Consider the following 18093-nt stretch of genomic DNA (forward strand, 5'->3'; position numbering starts at 1 on the left):
CTTTAAAAAGAGACATGCAGGGGCACATAAGAGGCTTTACTGTCAAAAATGAAATGAATTTCAGACGTTTTCTCTCTTGTTTTTGTCTTTGGAAAAGCTCAGGAGATTCAAGGTTGGGACCAGAAATGTTTCATAGACTGTCAGCAATCCACCTTTTTCATCTGTCTTGTGCAACTTTAGTTGAATAAACTGAAAAATCCTGATCTGAACTCATATCCAAATGGACCAGTGTTTTTCAAAGTGGGGCCCACCAGGGGGCGCCAGAAAAAATTAATTATTAGATTCAAAAAATTGAATCTAATAATTTCTTGCATAAAAATCAGAAGGTATTATTTGTTATTTAAGTTTGTTGGACCACCAAACTTCTGACCGTTGTGTGTTTTTGTTTTGCTAAAACTTAGGAGAGAATTAAGACAAACTTAATAAGTGTCTGCAAAATACTTTAAAAATATAACAAGACAATAAACAGAAGATAAACAAATCCGTGTGCATTTTTTTTGGTTGATAAACAAATCCAACCAAACCTTTTGAGATGCCAGTTCCCCTCCTCACCTGTGGGGGCGCTGCACTAAGGAGCCACTGAAGGAAAAGGCACGGAAACCTCAGAATAAGACATCCAGCGCTGCTTCCTTCTTCACAAGACGTAAACAAAAATGGAGTAGCGTCAGATTTTAGCAGTTGGAGGATTTCCCAAATACCACAAACCATTAGCGTTAGCATTAGCATGTTTGTTTTGGTTGCATTTACCCAGAATGCCTTGCGCTGCAGTCTGTTTTCTGCTTTTGAGAACAACGCCAAGCAATCTCCGGTCTGCACCAATTCTTAAGATTTGATGATGCGTTCTCACCAACCAAACCGGACTTTCTAGACAAATGGACTGGAGTTGGATTAAAGAACACGATTTTGTTCTTGTTGTTTTTAAAGGACACATGCACAAACCAAACCTATTCTTTGGCAATCACTGAAAAAGTGACCAAAATAAAATCTAAATTCTCCCTCAAAGCAGCCGGCCACAGAAGAGAAGGTTTCCATCTTCTATTTGCACAACGACGGCGGCCCACAGGAAAACATTTCAAACATTTCAGTGCAGACTGGAAGTACAGCTATCAGAAAAAGCAGCTGGCGGGGGACACAAGTGATGCGAGATGAAACCGTGTATCCAGAAAGGAACAGCGTTGAACACGAGGAGCAGAGGCAGGCATGCTGAGGTGAATAAAGAGATATTTGAATTCTTGGAGGAGAAAGCGATGCAGAGAGTGACGCCTCTGTCCGTGAACGTCTGGATTCAAACCACCTGTGTCTGCCCAGAGCGAGGACACGGAAATGTTGCACACAGATGCAAGGAATGATGCCGTCACTCACACCCAGCGGGAGAATTCGTTCGCCTCGCCAACTTTCTCCTGCTCGCAAAACTTTTAACATGTCATCCCCAGAGCGTCGGTTTCTCAAAACAAATGAGGAACATGTTTTGTTCTCAAGAAAAGAAAAATGTTTCTGTGTCGAGACGCTCCACGGAGAAACAGCCAAAGCAGGGAAAGTCGAGGGATTAGGCACCAGGCTCGCTTTGAAATGTTGTCCTCAAAATCATTTTCATCAAAAGATTTCAGTTATTTATTTTAAATCTGCAGATGGATGCTGGGTCATTATTATATGTACTTTTTAAATGCTACTGGGAATCCAGCTGGTTTTTATAACGACGTATTAAAGCCGTTGTTGATGGAAAAAAGAAGAGTAAATTTCTGCCAAAATACGCTGAAATTTTGCGATTGTTCTCTGAAATTTTCTAGAAAAAAACTTGACAATTTCTGAGTTTGAAAAGTCAACAATTTACTTCAAAAACCTTAAAGTTTGAGGTTAATGTCAGAGTTTTTACAGAAAATACAAGGAAATTATGAGTTTTAAAAGTCAAAGATTTCCTAAAATACTCGAATGTTGAGAGAAATCTCAGAAACTTTCTAGAAAAAAAATTACTTTTCTGAGCTTAATCAAAAATGTGCTTTTAGAATTTTTCTAGAAAAATTTTTGAGTAATGTAAAAAAATTATATAGAAAAAACAAGGAAATTTTAAAGTTTCAAATGTCAAAACTTTGCTAGAAAAAAAGAGAGATTGATCTCAAAAGGTTTCTAGTAAAAAAAACTTTAAGATTTCTGAGTTTCTAAAGTTGAAAGTTTACTAGAAAAAAACTCAGAAATCTTGAGATTAATATTAATATATTTTGTGGAAAAAACAAAAAACATTTGAGTCAGAGTGAAACTTTTTATAGTTTTGAAACTCAGAAATTTCCACATTTTAAATTTTTTTTTTTCAGATTTGTGACTTTTAAAATGAAAACTATCCCACTTTTTTTCCAGAAAATTTCTGGAGAAACGTACAAAATTTTCAAACATTTTCGGGAGTAAAAGGAAATTTGCTCCATTTCCTTTTCTATCTACAACGGCTCTGAAATGTGCAGCCGCAGGTTTAGGTAGGGAGAAGCTCATTAGTGGCGGAGAACAGGTGACTGACTGGAAACAGGGTGCAGCTGTGAGGGGAGACCAGGCAGGCGGGTTGAGGGAGAGGAGTAAACAAAGTGGAACAGGCCAAAGATAAATCTAACACAAAGAATGAATAACTACTGCAGAACTAACCTGACTAAATGAACAACAACAAAGGAAAGATTGATCAAAAAGAGACAGAAATGAAGACCGAGTATAAATAAACAGTAAAAATGCAAACACTGAAAAAATGTAAACAACTCGGGCTCCTGAAGACAGAAATTTGCGTTTGCTTTTAGTTTCAATCAGCTGCAGAAAAATAAAAGCAAAGAGCTGAAACTTTAAAAGAAGGCTGAATAATCTTTAATCCACTAACTCATGGCTGCTTTTGCTGTCCTTGTGTTTGATTTAATCAAAATGCCGTAAATCTGGAGCAAAAGTGAGAAAATGTTCAGAGGTCGTCCGGTAAAACTGACATTAATTAACAAATAAATCCACAGAGCGTCTCAGTCTGTGAGGCATTCGTGAATCATTGGTCCCGTCTTTGATCAAACAGGTTCTTTGCGGTCGGGATTAGATGAAGATCATACTCGGTAATCATCGTTCTGGAGCAGAGCAGCGCGCTCCAGCTTCATCTTCCCGTCTCCTTGTAAAGGGATACCCGGCACTTTTCTGCACCATTGGCAGCTGTGATTGACCACAATTAGGCCAATTACAGCCCATTTTAACGACTGGGACAAATTGATGACAAGGTTTATAGAAACAGCTGTCCTCATTTTCACCACATAACTCCGAGGCAGCTGGGCGACCTTAAGAAGCTTCCAGGGAGGAGGAAGAGACGTACGGAAAGGAGACTGACGCGACACGATAAACAGGATGTCTAATGTTTATGACTGTTGTCGTGAAGTGTCATCGGTAAATAACGACACTTTTCATGCAAAGCTGCATGAAAAGTGTCATTATTTACCGAATCATGCAAAATGTAATGGACTTTTTATGCATATTTGCATTAAGAATTGCATTAAAAGACCATTAAAAGTGTAAACTTTGGATTACTTGGTAAATAATGACACTTTTAATGGAATTTTAATGTAAATTTGCATTAAAAGGCCATTAAAAGTTGCATTGAAAGTGTCATTATTTCCAGAATGACATTTGATGACAGCAGCCATAAGCATTTATGAAAACACCTTCATGTTTTCGATGGCGTTATGTCAGACCCTTCAAATAAAGCGTTACCGAACGAACCCTACGTTGGTGGAAGTGTGTGTGTGTGTGTGTGTGTTCACGGTGTTGAGTATCGTCCAGGACCGATCTGTAGTCACTACCGCATCAGAGCAGCAGGTGTCCCAGGCGCTGTCGATCGCAGGAAAATGCTTTCAACCAGAGTTGGGTTACCGCCGAGCAGCGTAGACATCTGAGGGATGCCAGGAATGTCGCTCCGCTTCAAAGGCCATTTTTATTTTTTATACAACTGCAATTAAAACCGGAATGAGGAAAAAGAGACGAAGTGTGAGTTTTCATGAAGACAAGGCGACTGACTGGTTCTGAATATTAAAGACCAAAAACAAAATGGCGATCCAAGCAGATTTGGTTTGGATAATCATATTTTCAGTGGCTACAGAAATGTTTTAAAACTCAAATATTTTCTGACAAGAGTTCAATGCAGCTCATTGCAAAAGTATGAATGCCAATTTAAAGAAGATCTCATTATGCAAACCAAATTTGTACACTTCCGCTTGAGTCTCTGCAGCTTCTAAAATCAATTCAGTGCTTAAAAATAACATCCAGCCTTCATTTGGTCATAAGTTCATGTTTTTTCAGTGTGCGGAAAATGAGCCGTTTCAAAAACCTCCCAATTGTTGAGTCACATTTGACGGGCATTGCACGGTAGCCTAGCAACCCCAATCCTGTTTCTTAGCAACTCAAGTGAAGCTCCAGTTTTACCACTGTATGCGCTGTACAATGGCTGCTGGAAAAGATAAACGTTCTGTTGTTGACTGTCCATCCAGAAACCACTTGCTGCATTATTGTTGGCTGTGCAGGAGGTTCCACTTCTGCTTTTCGAAGATGTAATCTATAGAACCACATTAAGAGCATATTTTGTCCTGTTTGTTGGTCTTCATGAACCAGACACCGCTCCAAAAGCAGGAAGTGAACTACATCACTGGGCATTCTGGGTAAAAACAACCAAAGCAATGCTAGTGTTAGCCTACTGCTAGCAATAGGAATGACTTGTGGTCTCTAACCAAAAGACAAAAGAGAGATCCTACTGTTAAAGTCTGGCACTAGTCCATTTTTGTTTACATTTAATGAAGAAGGAAGTTGCTCTCAGTGTCTTCAGAGGTTTTTGTGTCGTTTCCTTCAGTGGTTCTTAGTGCAGTGCCCCCACTGGCCAGGAGGGGAACTAGTTCTTGAAAAGGTTTAGTTGGTTTGGTTTATTAATTTACAAAAAAATGAAACAAATTTGTTCTGATTTTCTTCTGTTTCTGTTTATCATCTTGATGTGTTTTTAAAGTATTGTGTAGGCGCCTATCAACTTTGCGATATTGGCCCCACATTCACTTGGCATCCTATCGGCACCAAAATATGCAGTATCACACACCTTTAACACAAATTACCACAAAATCCACCTGCAATTAGGCCAGGGCGTCCCAAACTTTTCCTCCAAAGATTAGGGAGGCTTTTGTTGCAGCGCCCCCACAGGCGAGGAGGGGAACGGGCCACTCAAAAGGTTTGGTGGGAAAGAGAAGGGAAAATGTAACATGTTGCAGTTTTGGTCCCAAATCAAACAGAGTCTACCGGATTATCAGATGGAAAAACACAGTAACTCTGCTGTCTGAGGCCTGATCTGAACCCTGTTCGTTTTCAGAGCCCCACTGACAGCATCAATAATGGTGACACATAACCGCTTTCGTAACACCAGAACTGTATCTGGGGTTGCTTTTAATGGAGCCCTCGCTGTTCTCCTGTTTGCGTCTCAACTAATGCAAATTTCAAAGCTATAATCTGATAACAACGTTGTTCTTCAACCTGTGGAGTGTTTGACTGACTGCACTGAAAGAAATGGTTTTAAAACTAAACATGCTAAATCCGTGCATGTATTAAAAAAAAAGTAGGAGGCGTGTAGTTTAAGGCGGCATGGTATTCCCTGGAATCACTGGAGGTCATGAAATTGAGCCTAATTCCCTGGAATGCTGCCTTCGTCTGCACATGTCGATAAAAATAAAGCTTATTGTGATTGTGGAGACTCGGCCTCCAGCTAGAGTAATGAAAAGAAAACTGGCTCAGCTCCCAACGGGAAAAGCTCACCTTCCACCGTGATTCCTAGACGGATGCAAACCCACAGGAAGTCTGCGGGTTTCCACAGCCTGCGAGGAGTTTGGTGTCCATCGGACCCAAACGGGTCAGGAACCTGCTCCTGCTGCTGGGAGCTTCTCAGCTCATCTCTGTTCTCCACATGGAAGTTTGTAGAAATATAAACTTGGTAGAGCAGAGAAGCCTAACTGTCCGCGTCATATTAAGCCCTGAAAACGTAATTTTTTACGTAGTTGGGAGTTTAACAGTTCGATTTTGGTTAGTTCCACCTGGAACCTTTGTATTCGCACGTTTCTGGTAGGCCTGTAAGTCTGACACACAAGCAACATCTGCAAACAACTGCAATGGATGACAAAGCTGTTTTTTTTCCTAGAAAATTTCTGAGAATAATTCCAAAATTTGAAATTTTTCTTGCTACTTTATTTACTTTTCGAGCTCAGAAATTTTCATGTTTTTTGTTTAAAATTTTATTATTATTTTTTTTTACAGTTTACCTTTTTATGTTCAGAAATTTCCATGTTTTTCTAGAAAATTTCTCAAATTAATCTCCAAATTTGAGATTTTTTTCTTGCAATTTTTTTAACCTTTCAATCTCAGAAATGTAAAAGTTTTTTTCTAGAATATTTCTGAATTTAGTTTTATTTTTTTTCCCTAATTACAGTGGCCTTCCTACGCCGTCGTACCCCAAATATCTGTTTTGCACAACTTCCACATGCAGTCATATTGCATTTAATCTCATTTTTATGTCATGAAAGTGAGACATGCATCATAATTCTGCACCATTAGAAACCAGATGCTGTAGATCTGGATGTAAACAACAAATTCAATACAAGGTAATTCTTGAACAATATATTTGTTTCGGCCAAAAAGCTGAAAATGGATCATCGTTGGGTTTTTCAGCAGAACCTGATTCAAGTTAACACATAAATGGTCCAATCTGCTGGAATATTTTGAGTAATTGAGTTCACTGTACTCTTCCATAACATCAATTCATGTATGATTGAATTAGATTTTTTTTTCTAGAGAGCCTTGAAACGACTAAAGTTGGTGCAATATGAATAAAACTGAATCTAGTTGAAAATTGACCTTTTTTCCTACGAAACCGTCGCTCCTTTGTTTTGCATTTTAAGTCTGATATTCCTGCGCAGGCCAGCTGCCTTCATGGCGAAGACCGCACATAAAGCCGCTCTGCTGCATGACTCTCTCTCCGTCAAGGTGTTTGTCAGCCTGCAGCTTTCATCTCAGGTATAAAAGTGAGAGCACACATGTGTAACCCTCCATGTTTCTGGGGGTGACGGGGTGGGGGGGCCCACATGGCCCCTAACTGAAACCAGATGTTGGCAGTTTAAAAAAACGAGAATGAAAGGAAAAAAGAGGAGAAAAATGTTTGTTAAATATGCTGGGAAATTTACTGAAAGTAAAATTACATGCGATTCAACAAAAAAGGCAGATTTAGACTGGAGACTTTATTATAACAACCTATTGGGAGTTTATAAGAACGAAAAATTTAAAAATAAAACTTAAAATTTCCATACATGTTCTACGGAAGAGGATTAGTGCCATTCAAAAGAAAAATATGACTTTAATCTCCAGGTTTTTACTTTTTTTTTTTTTAGATGTTTGACTTTTTCTGAGATTTTTGATTCTTCTGTTTTGAAACTCAACATTTCTAAATGTTAAACATTTTCACTTTTCAAACTCAGAAAATTTCCACGTTTATTTTCTACAAACTTTCTGAGATCAGTCTCAACATTTCTGAGTTCTTCTAGCACATTTTTGACTAATCAAGCTCATAAATGTATTTATTTATTTTTGGCAGAAATTTACTCCTCAGCATTTATGACCAAGGTGCTTAGTTTCTCTACAGTCTCTTTTTATTTGTTAGCTTGATTGTGAAACGGCATCACTGAAAGTAGCTGTCACCCTGGAGCTGTTAGCCTGGAGCTGTTTGCCTGGAGCTGTTAGCCTGGAGCTGTTAGCATTGAGCTCTTAACCTTGAGCTGTTAGCCTGGAGCTGTTAGCCTGGAGCTGTTAGCCTCATGCTGTTAGCCTGGAGCTGTTAGCCTCATGCTGTTAGCCTGGAGCTGTTAGCCTCATGCTGTTAGCCTTGAGCTGTTAGCCTGGAGCTGTTAACCTCATGCTGTTAGCCTGGAGCTGTTAGCCTCATGCTGTTAGCCTTGAGCTGTTAGCCTTGAGCTGTTAGCCTGGAGCTGTTAACCTCATGCTGTTAGCCTGGAGCTGTTAGCCTCATGCTGTTAGCCTGGAGCTGTTAGCCTTGAGCTGTTAATCTTATGTTTTTAGCCTGGAGCTGTTAGCCTGGAGCTGTTAGCCTCATGCTGTTAGCCTGGAGCTGTTAGCATTGAGCTGTTAGCCTGGAGCTGTTAGCATTGAGCTCTTAGCCTGGAGCTGTTAGCCTGGAGCTGTTAACCTCATGCTGTTAGCCTGATACTCACGGTTAATATGCTACATTGTTCAGGTGAAAACAGCATTTATGACCAAGGTGCTTAGTCTATTTACAGCCTTTAAATTGCCCGTTTTTACTTGTTAGCATGATCCTGCCTTAGCATCATTAAAGCTGTTTATTTAATGTATTTTCAGTGGTAAATCAGAGCGTAATTTATTGGTTTATTTTAATCGATTTCTATAAAATTTAGAAGTCAGGTAGAGGATGGATCAGCCTGAAAAGTGGGAGATTCGTGACTTCCCAGAGACGTTTGCTGGTTTTCTCGTTAAACACATTTTGTGTTGTGAAAGCAAGCTTCACTCATCTGTATTTCATTGTTGTTTTTTTTATCTAAGGGTTGTAATAAACAGAGAGGCGACACAGAATCCCTTTTTGTTCTTTTTAGCTTCACTTTGTTTATGTTTTATTTTCTTTTATTTGTCTTCAGAAAAACATGAAAATTGAAGAGACATTCACATTCCAGTGAGCTTATGAAGCTCAGTCAGCTGGATGTCATTATGGATGCTTTTGGTGTGGCGCCCCCCTGACTAGGGAGCCCGCGAGTTTGGCCCCCAATGACAACTGTCATTTGTAGGTTTTTTAATATTCTAACATGTATATATGTTTTTACTGTGGGACAGCAGCGTAGGTATTTCTTTATTGGGGCTATTTTAAACTTTGTAGTGTTTTTAATTATGTGTAAAGCTGCTCCATCTCTTGCTGAAATTACCTGTTTGCATGTCTGAGGTTTGAAACTATTTTAAAACCAATTTTTAAAGGAGGATGTTTGGTTCTGTCTTGCAAACTCAGCAGAATCTGCTCCACAAGACGACGCAGGCAAATGGATCTTAAACAGCAACACGTTACGTCCCAATCAGAAGAGACTTAAGAGTAGATGAGGAGCAAAGCTGTTGTCTCCAAATGGAGAAAACATGGGTTAATGGTAAATTATACCACCAAGAGTGACCATTGTACCAAAATGCTTTCTTCCTGTCTTCCATCGTTCTCTCTTTGCCCCTTTCTTGTGTAATCATCTGCAAAAAGTGCCACAACACTTTAAAAGTTTATTTTGTCTAAGAAATGGAGTCACCAACTTGCATTCACACCAGTCCCATTTGGTCCGCTTTAGTCCAACTCTGGTTTGTTTGTCTAGAAAGTCTGGTTCGTTTGGTGAGGTGTGAATGCTAATCGAACTCTGGTCTGCCTGCAAACCTTAGTCTGGGTTTGGTTGAAGAGAACTCTAGTGTCGTTCGAATGCAAATGTGAACAGGAAGTGGACTGAAGCACAGGGCATTCTGGGTAAATACAACCAAAACAATCGTGCTAACCTAGCGTTAGCAGGAGAAATAACTTATTGTCTTCAACCAGACAAAAGAGAAATCCTACAACTACCACTCCATTTTTGTTTACATTTGGTGAAGCAGGAAGTTGCTCTCAGTGTCTTCAGAGGCTTTTGTGTCATTTCCTTCAGTGGTTCTTGGTGCAGCGCCCCCACAGGCGAGGAGGGGAACAGGTTGCTCAAGGAGTTTGGATGGTTTGACTCAAAGCAGAGAGAAAAAGAACCACAGCAACTGAAAATGCAACAAATGTTGCAGTTTTGGTCCCAAATCGGGTGTTTTCAGGTGGGAAAACATCCGTAGTCCCAGCTAAAGCTCAGCCAATAGTTTTGTGTATTAGAGAGACGAGATTAAACGTTGAAAAATACATCATCTGCAGAAGGAGGTTAAGTTGATGGCAGCGTTATCTCAGCAGATGTCACAGCTGAACACAACGCAAAAGCAGATTGAACTACAAAGACAAAAATCACTGTAAAAGTAGAAAAAGCGGCAAATTTCAAATTGGTTTAACTTCGTCCTGGTTTGATCCCCGTTGAGCTTTCAGGTGTTTGTAGTCTCAGAAACATCGGTAACATTCGTAAAAACTGTCACAGCCTTTTTCACTACAAATACAATTCCCTAATGGAAGGTTACATTAAGTTATAATGACCAATTAAAATGGTTTTAAGATACTCTTTATGCCTTCAGAGGCATTGAAATGTTTTAATTAGATTTTGCTGAGGGATTTACTAAGGAGAACTCGTTCTGACATTAGTCCTAACTGTTCACTTGTCATTGTGAAACACAGAACTGAAACCATAGTGTTTTTTTAACTCTCAGTCCCTGTAACCACAATGTGAACACACAAATTAAGCCTTCCTTTGCCCTGAAAGGCAGACCTAACCATCGGCTCACCATCGCGCTGGCGAGGCGTTTTATTGCCCTGTGGGTGCGGTTGCAGAGTGGCGTCTTTCATCGGGCTAAGCCCACACTCCACGCCGGTGTGAGTTTATTTGGTATGATAGGTGGTGGGCTGCCTGTATTTTCTCAGGTGCTTGTGTTGTTGAACCAAAATCCTGACTCCTGCTTTCTCTGGCAAACACAACGGCCCGGCTGTCCAGAACTTCCTCTGGCGAACCAGCAAAGGGTGGTTTGCTTCTTGTGTAAGCCAGGAAGCGGCCGGTGACCCTGTGGACAAACCGGATGAAGAGGACGGTTTGGAGCGGGCGCCTCGAAGCTGCAGATACTTTCTGAACTCGCATGTGACATTGGTTTATTGGGTCAGTGAGGGAATTAATGTCAAGCCTGTCGGAGAGCAACAGAAAATATGTTTGAGGTCAAACATCCGTGGTGGGTTTCCACCGGGCGGCTGAATAACGAGCCAGAAGTTGTCATTAGTCTTTCCGGGCAGAACCGAGTCCGTTTGAGCAGCGGAGCAAAGTCACAGCAGAGATGAGCGAATGACCCTGTGACGCTGGGTGGTTGGGAGAGTCCGTCACATGCTTTCTGGGGTTTATTTTGTCCAGTAGCAGCTTATGTGGATTTAAAGGGACAAGAAACCCTAAAACGGCTCATGCACTGTAAAAAAAAGTGTAGTTTCTGGTGCAAATATCTTAGTACATTTGAAGCTCACTTCCTTCACTGCTTCGCTGTGCAGCATTGCTTGTTTTAGTGTTTATATCAGTTTGTCGCAAACCACTAGTATACGATCAAATAAGATTTATTTGGTATGTTTATCATAATATTCTGGGACAAATCTGATTTACTATTCTGCTGCTTTTCTTATAATAACTGACGTTTTTAGTCAAAGTTAACATAAACAAGGATGAAGACAAATTGGCCTAATTGGTGGACTGTAGCCTCTGGTATGCTCCTTCATTGTTGTGTAGACACTCTGATGCTTTGAAAAGTCTTCGAATGAGCGAAAGTTCACATTTTTTTGGAACATTCACCTTCGACCCGAGTTGCGCACTGTTGGTCACTGCTTATTACACAGACAAATTGGTCTGTGGCTGTGTGTCTGAGTCTGCAGACACACAGCTATCCATCAGTCCTGTACCTCTCATCCGGGGTCAAAGTCGCCAGGGCAGCGATCCGAGATGAACTGCCTGACCTCCTGTCTTCTCCTCCAGCATTTCAAGCTGCTCCCAGTGGATCCGAAACTTTCTCTGCAACATGTTTTCAGCTTTTCTCCTTTGACATGGCCACAACGTCACGTTCTGAAACTGAAGCAGAAAGTGAGAAGAAACTGACTTTAGTTAGTATGGCTGGATTGAATTGATGTATGTAATTGTGTATATAAATTAGATTTTTCTTTGTTGGAGCCTTGAGATGTTGTGAACTGGTGCTTTATTGTTATAGTGACTTGAACTGAACAAAACTTACACAAAGTCGTATTTTGTACACAAGAGCAAATGCAGCTACTAAAATAAAGGGTTTAAAGGTGACATTATACTTCCTTGAACAGGTTACGATACATCTATGCTAAACATGTTTGCACAAAATCAATCTGAGATAATGAGATTTTATTTTCTCCTTTCATCTATGAGCTGTTTAAGGGCCTCCTGTCACTTTAAATTCAAATAATCTGCTACTGGTCAGAGTCTGGGTTGCTAGGTAACGGGTGGAATTCTGCTAGGGTTGCTAGGTAATGGGCGGAATTTTGCTAGGGTTGCTAGGTAACGGGCGGAATTCTGCTAGGGTTGCCAGGTAACATTTATTTAAGTTGTAGAGACTAAAATGGAAGAACAAAAAACATGTTTAAATATGTACCCTGAAATGAAAGCAGGTGCCAAAGTTTTTATAATTTATGCCAACTGGACTTTGATGTTTTGTACCAAATGAATTGCTTTGGCTTCAGTGGAAACTAAAATACACTTCAGTAAGAGAAAAGGACAAATATGGAGTCACGTGGATAAACCATCGGTTCACCTTCGTCTTAATGGTGGAAATCCATCCCAGTCCTCCAGGTTTGCCCAGTTAGTTGCTCCATCTACTTTCAGCAACCTGGACCAGGTTATGAAAACAATTTCAAGGCAGTAGAATAGTTGTCAAAACCAAGACGCTAATATTGGGTGACGTTAGCTTGTGCAAGGAGCTACGTGCGAAGCAGCTAGTTTCCTAAAACATCCATTCTGATTGTGATATTAGTGAGACTTGTAGTTGTTTTGGGAGAACTAGGGCTGTGATTCGTATGGAAATATATTAAAATAACATTAATGAGGAAGTCTGAATGCTGGTTTCCCTCTAACTAAAAATGCTGCTAACTTTATTATTTACTGTCATAACAACATGTCTGGTATAAACCTGGCAGCCTGTCTTTTAGCTGAATATTCAGCAGGGCAGATTGGATCTCTACCTTTTCTGAAACGTGTCTGTTTGTGTGAGTGAAACCAGCTGAAACTGTGAAAATGACCAAAAGGCCAAACATCCGTCTTCCTTTAATCGCTTTTCATTTTTCCATGTTACAGAAAGTGTTATTTTGAAGAAGTTTTCTCATTTTGTTCTCTTTTCACCTTCAACCCCAGCTTTAAAAAAAACAAACAAAAAAAAACTTTAAAAGATTTGAATAAACAAGTAATTCAATTCCTTTTTTATGTAAAAAATAAAGATTTTATTGCTTGAATGCAACAACAGAGGACTCCTTTAATTTGAACCGGGTGAAGCTAAAACAATGAACCAGAGAATAACTGGTTCTCTGGTTACAAAAATGTTCTAAAATGTACAGTTTTGGCTTAATTACTGGTCCAAATATGTTTTTCTTTCAGCAATTTATTTGTTTTTTTAGCCTTTATATTCCAGGTTAACATTTAAAAAATTACAAAATGAATTAACAATTATTTAAATAATTGATTAATCATGATTAATATGATTAATCTTTTCAGCCTTTTGTAGTAAACTCTACGGAGCCAAAAAATTTTTTTTGATATTTTTTCTCAAAAGTTTGACTTTTCTCAAAATTCTGGCTTTTTTTCCCCCCAACTTCTGATTTTATTATCACAATTTTGACTTTTCTCAAAATTCTGGCTTTTTTTTCCCCCAACTTCTGATTTTATTATCACAATTTTGACTTTTTTCAAAATTCTGACTATCAAGCGATCCTTCGTTTTTCGCGGGGGTTGAAAAAAGCGAAATCCGCGAAGTAGAGTTACCTTTAGTTTTTACAATTATTACACAGCATAATTAAATACTCTACATTGAAACCAAAGAACCTGTTTTCGGGTCAGCGGATGTGCGTGTGCATCAATCCGGATCCGGAGTCGTGTCATTAAAGCGTCTCCTCCAAGCTGCCCCGCCAGATTCACAGCTGTATCTACGGCAGAGCGACGGATCTCGTCAAGCGAGCCTCCGGTCGGGGTTTTGCGCCGATTCTGGCACGCAGGTAGAGAAGGAGCTCGAAGACCGTTTAGCCAATCAGGACCCAGAACACAATGCACTGTGAAAAAAAACTGCTCAAACAAATCCGCAAAGCGGCGAGACCGCGAAACGTGAACTGCGTTATAGCGAGGGATCACTGTATTTTCAAAACTCTAAATTTTATTTCATAACTAACGCTTTTCTCAAAATTATGAATTTTGATTTTGGAAGATTAAAGTCAGAATTCTGAGAAAAAACGTCCGAAATTTTTTTTCAGTGGCTCTATTCTCTAAACTCAGTTTTTTAGTCGTCATCGGTTCCCACCGTGTCTCCCATGGTAGAGTTTCCTCCTGCTCCGTGTCTCTCCGTCTGTCCGGCAGAGATCCTTCGTCTCTCACAGAGCTTCACATGGTAGCAATCAGAGTCGGCTTCGGCAGACAAATTAGGGCAGTTAATACAGACCGGAGATCAGCGCAGAGGCGGGGAAGCTGGTGCTAAGTGCCAACAGATGGGGCCCAAAGTAGATGGGACCAACCCCATACAGTACGTTACAGTGGAGCCTCGGGGTGAGTGAGGAGCGCAGGACACAGGGGGGCCTTCTCGCTAAATCTAGCTTTTTATGAGTGAGAAATGGAGCAGGGAAACTTTGAGAAAGTTCTGCTCCACAAAGCAAAGACAACCATCTGCCCACGACTCTAAAAAGAAACATTAGAAAAACCACCTTTGAAAATTTACTGCAGCTAAACTACAAGTTTTTGTGTGTTTGATCATTTGCAATAAACTCTTAGCTTTATCACTACTAACTTAACTATTGTGTTTAAATCCATTCTCCTGCATTCCTCTAAGTATAAACTAATTAAACAGATTAATTAACTTCTGCAGATAAACTGCAGGTTAAAGAGAAATACACTTTGCCAGTTTATAACAGGGGAACCCAGAAGCATGAAAACTCATATCTGAAGAAAATCCAGTGTCTCCATTGAACCAAATGATTTTTCCAAGATGACGACCTTCATATCTGACGGAGCAAGTTAAATAAAATAATGTTTATCGGTCAGAACCCGAAGAGGTCCGACCGATAAACAACGATAAAACCAAACGTCAATTGGAGATAAATGATGGAGAGCCGCTGCAAAGCATTTTCTGAATAATGTCGGTTTTGTTTCTTTTGAACCATAATAACTGGAACGTTGACCAACATATTTTGTCGTACTGATCATTTTGATGATGGCTCTCATCAAAATGTCGTCCATGTTGTTGGTTTTCTCAATTGTTGACCGTATGCACTTCAAAAACTCAAAATCTTACCAAGATTTGTTGGTCCAGTTTTTATTGTACATACCTTAGTGCGCTTGAAATAAGACAAAACTGACTTACAAGTAACGTTTTAGCAAGAAATTGTAGAAGCTTATTTTAAGTCAGGAATTCCTTAATGCTAGTGAAAAAGTTCTAGTTCCTCTGGCGCTGTTACCTAGCAACCCCAGCCAAGTCCAGCCGTTGCCTAGCAACCCCAGCCAAGTCCAGCCGTTGCCTAGCAACCCCAGCCAAGTCCAGCCGTTGCCTAGCAACCCCAGCCAAGTCCAGCCATTACCTAGCAACCCCAGCCAAGTCCAGCCGTTACCTAGCAACCCAGTTCTAGTTCCACTGGCAGATTATTTCACTTATAAAAAGACATTTTTCCCCATGTTATAATTTAATCTATCTGCCAATAGAACTAGAACTTTTTCATCAGTATTAAGGAATTATTTAAAACAAGCTGCTACGTTTTGCTGAAAAGTTACTTTTAAGTTAGTTTTGTCTTATTTCAAGTGTATTAAAATATTTTCACTAGAAACTAGACCAAAATTACTTGGTGAGATTCAGTGTTTTCGCAGTGTAGTGTCTTTTATTATGACTCTGTATTTTTATGCTGTAAGGTCTCGTTGCTGAAATATGCTCCACAGATGATACGGGTACCACTAGAGGTACTTGGACTGCCACCAGCTTGCATTTAATTTTTTATTTAATTCTTCATATATCTTTATGAATGTATTGTTTTTTGAGTTAAATAATTTATCAAAGAACAGAAATACACGGTTCCCCCCTTTAATTGAGCCTCCGTTACACCAAGCCGTTCTCTCCATCCTCCATAAAGTCGAGGCTCCGGCCCAACGTATCCATCACAACATGAACGCTCTGCTCGTTACATAAATGGACGAATGTCTGTGTCCTAATTGAATAATTTGTCTCCAAAGCCAAAATTATAATCGTGGTTTAATGGTAATTTCAACTGTTCTGTAATAAGTCTGTCAATATAGAAAGGAGTTATGGAAAATTCACTGCTGTGATTTCATTCTGTCCATCTGCGCACAATCCACTTTTTGTTACCACCTTAACACACACACACACACACACACACACACACACACACACACACACACACACACACACACACACACACACACACACACATTCCTCTTGTGTTACGGGCTTTGAAGAGGCAGATTCATCCCCATTTTCAACAGCAGCCAATCAAACGGAAAGCTGCAGGGCGGATTAGGGGCTGCACAAAGCTGCTATCTGGGACCACACCGGTTTTGGGTTTCTCTGCTCCTCCGTCACTCAGTGGACCAATAAACTTTGTTTCTCCAATAAAAACGGGAACAAGGCAGCCGGGGTTTGTGCAAACAGCAGCGCCGTGGGATCTTTGACACCGTCTGCGTCTGGAAAAGCGTCTTATCGCTCAGACGACGTGTAAAAAAAATGAAATGGGTGGAAGGTAGAAAGGACATGCACTGTAAAAACACAAAACTCTACCAGGTAGTTTTAGTCTAGTTTCTAGTGATCTGCGCTTGAAGTAAGACTTGTGAGGAACTTTTCAATAAGATTCAGGAGCTTTATGTCTACAGAAGAGGAACAAGGACACTGGAAGAAGCTAAAAGATTAATAAGATGAAAGACATAAGAGTCAGAAAAGAATTAAAGTGTTGAGGAGAAAAGATTTAAAAAAATTCTGAGAAAAAATGCCAGAATTTTACAGCAAAAAAAGTCAAATTTTTGAGGGAAAAAAAATCATCTTGAGGGGAAAAAGGTCAGTTTTTTTTTTTTTTTTCCAGTGGCACTAATCCTCTTGTGTAAGTTAATACTTCCTTAATATTCATTATATAAGAAATACTGGTTTCACTGGCAGATCTTTTCTCTTATAACAAAACTATTTTCTCATAACTGAAAAAATCTGCCAGTGGAACCAATAATTAAAAAAACAAAAATCATTATTAAGGAATTAATAACTGAAAACAAGCTCCTATAAGTTGATGGGGAGTTACTTATGTTAGTTTTGTCCAATTTCCAGAGATAAAGGGTAAAAAAACCAGCTAATCATTAAACATCTTGTCAAAACAATAAAAACATAACAGATTGAACGATGACAGATGTTTGCATGGCGGTCATTGTCACGCATGTCATCGGTTTCAGAAGGAGACGCGCCTCTCCAGGAGGACAGCTGCTTTCACTCTCACCAAAAGACGAGGGAGAAAAGAGGGGATGAATATTTATGATGGATTTCTTTCCACTTGTTTTATGCTTTTCAGTGGTTTCTCCTTTGGTGACACATCCACAGACAAACACGGCGCTCCTTCTGAGGAAATCTGAGGCGTGGAGATGTCTTTGAGCGAAATGAATCGAATTCATTGTGAATTTGGCAGAAAAGAGAAATATTGAGGAAACGGACGTAAGAAGGAAAGAGATTTCATGCTGGAAACGAGGCTTCACTTAGAGCCGATCAGGCCATTTTGGCCACAAATGAAAGTATGATTGGTAAGCACTGTCACCCACTGCCTGGTGTGTGTGTGTGTGTGTGTGTGTGTGTGTGTGTGTGTGTGTGTGTGTGTGTGTGTGTGTGTGTGTTGGATAGAAAATGGGGAAAAATGGAAAGTATTTGGCTTGATCTGCAGTCCTGTGCTCTGAACAGTGAGGTAAATACTGAAACACAAAACTTTCTCTGTTAGGATTTCATGATTGTTTTTGTAATTTAACTTTTTTTAAAAAAAATCAAAATCACTTATTTTCTGGAAATGCTTTAGAAGTATTTGCGAGGAGTTTTCCAACATTTGCGATTATGTTTGACGGTAAATGTGACTTTTTGTTACTCACCAAATGGATCGCGGACCAACAGAGGCTTCAGGACAGTAGAAGTAAGAAATACTGC

The 18093-nt window shown here is 39.7% G+C and overlaps 1 long non-coding RNA gene across 2 annotated transcripts in view; it reads left to right on the forward strand.

The window, feature by feature from the left end:
- Positions 1-18093, forward strand: part of LOC145549123 (uncharacterized) — an 89912-nt gene that overhangs the window by 8793 nt on the left and 63026 nt on the right. The gene's annotated exons all lie outside the window — the stretch shown is intronic.

The sequence above is a fragment of the Poecilia reticulata genome, chromosome 19, assembly GCF_904066995.2.
Source record: "Poecilia reticulata chromosome 19, P_reticulata-male-v2, whole genome shotgun sequence".
NCBI classification, from domain to species: Eukaryota; Metazoa; Chordata; class Actinopteri; order Cyprinodontiformes; family Poeciliidae; genus Poecilia; species Poecilia reticulata.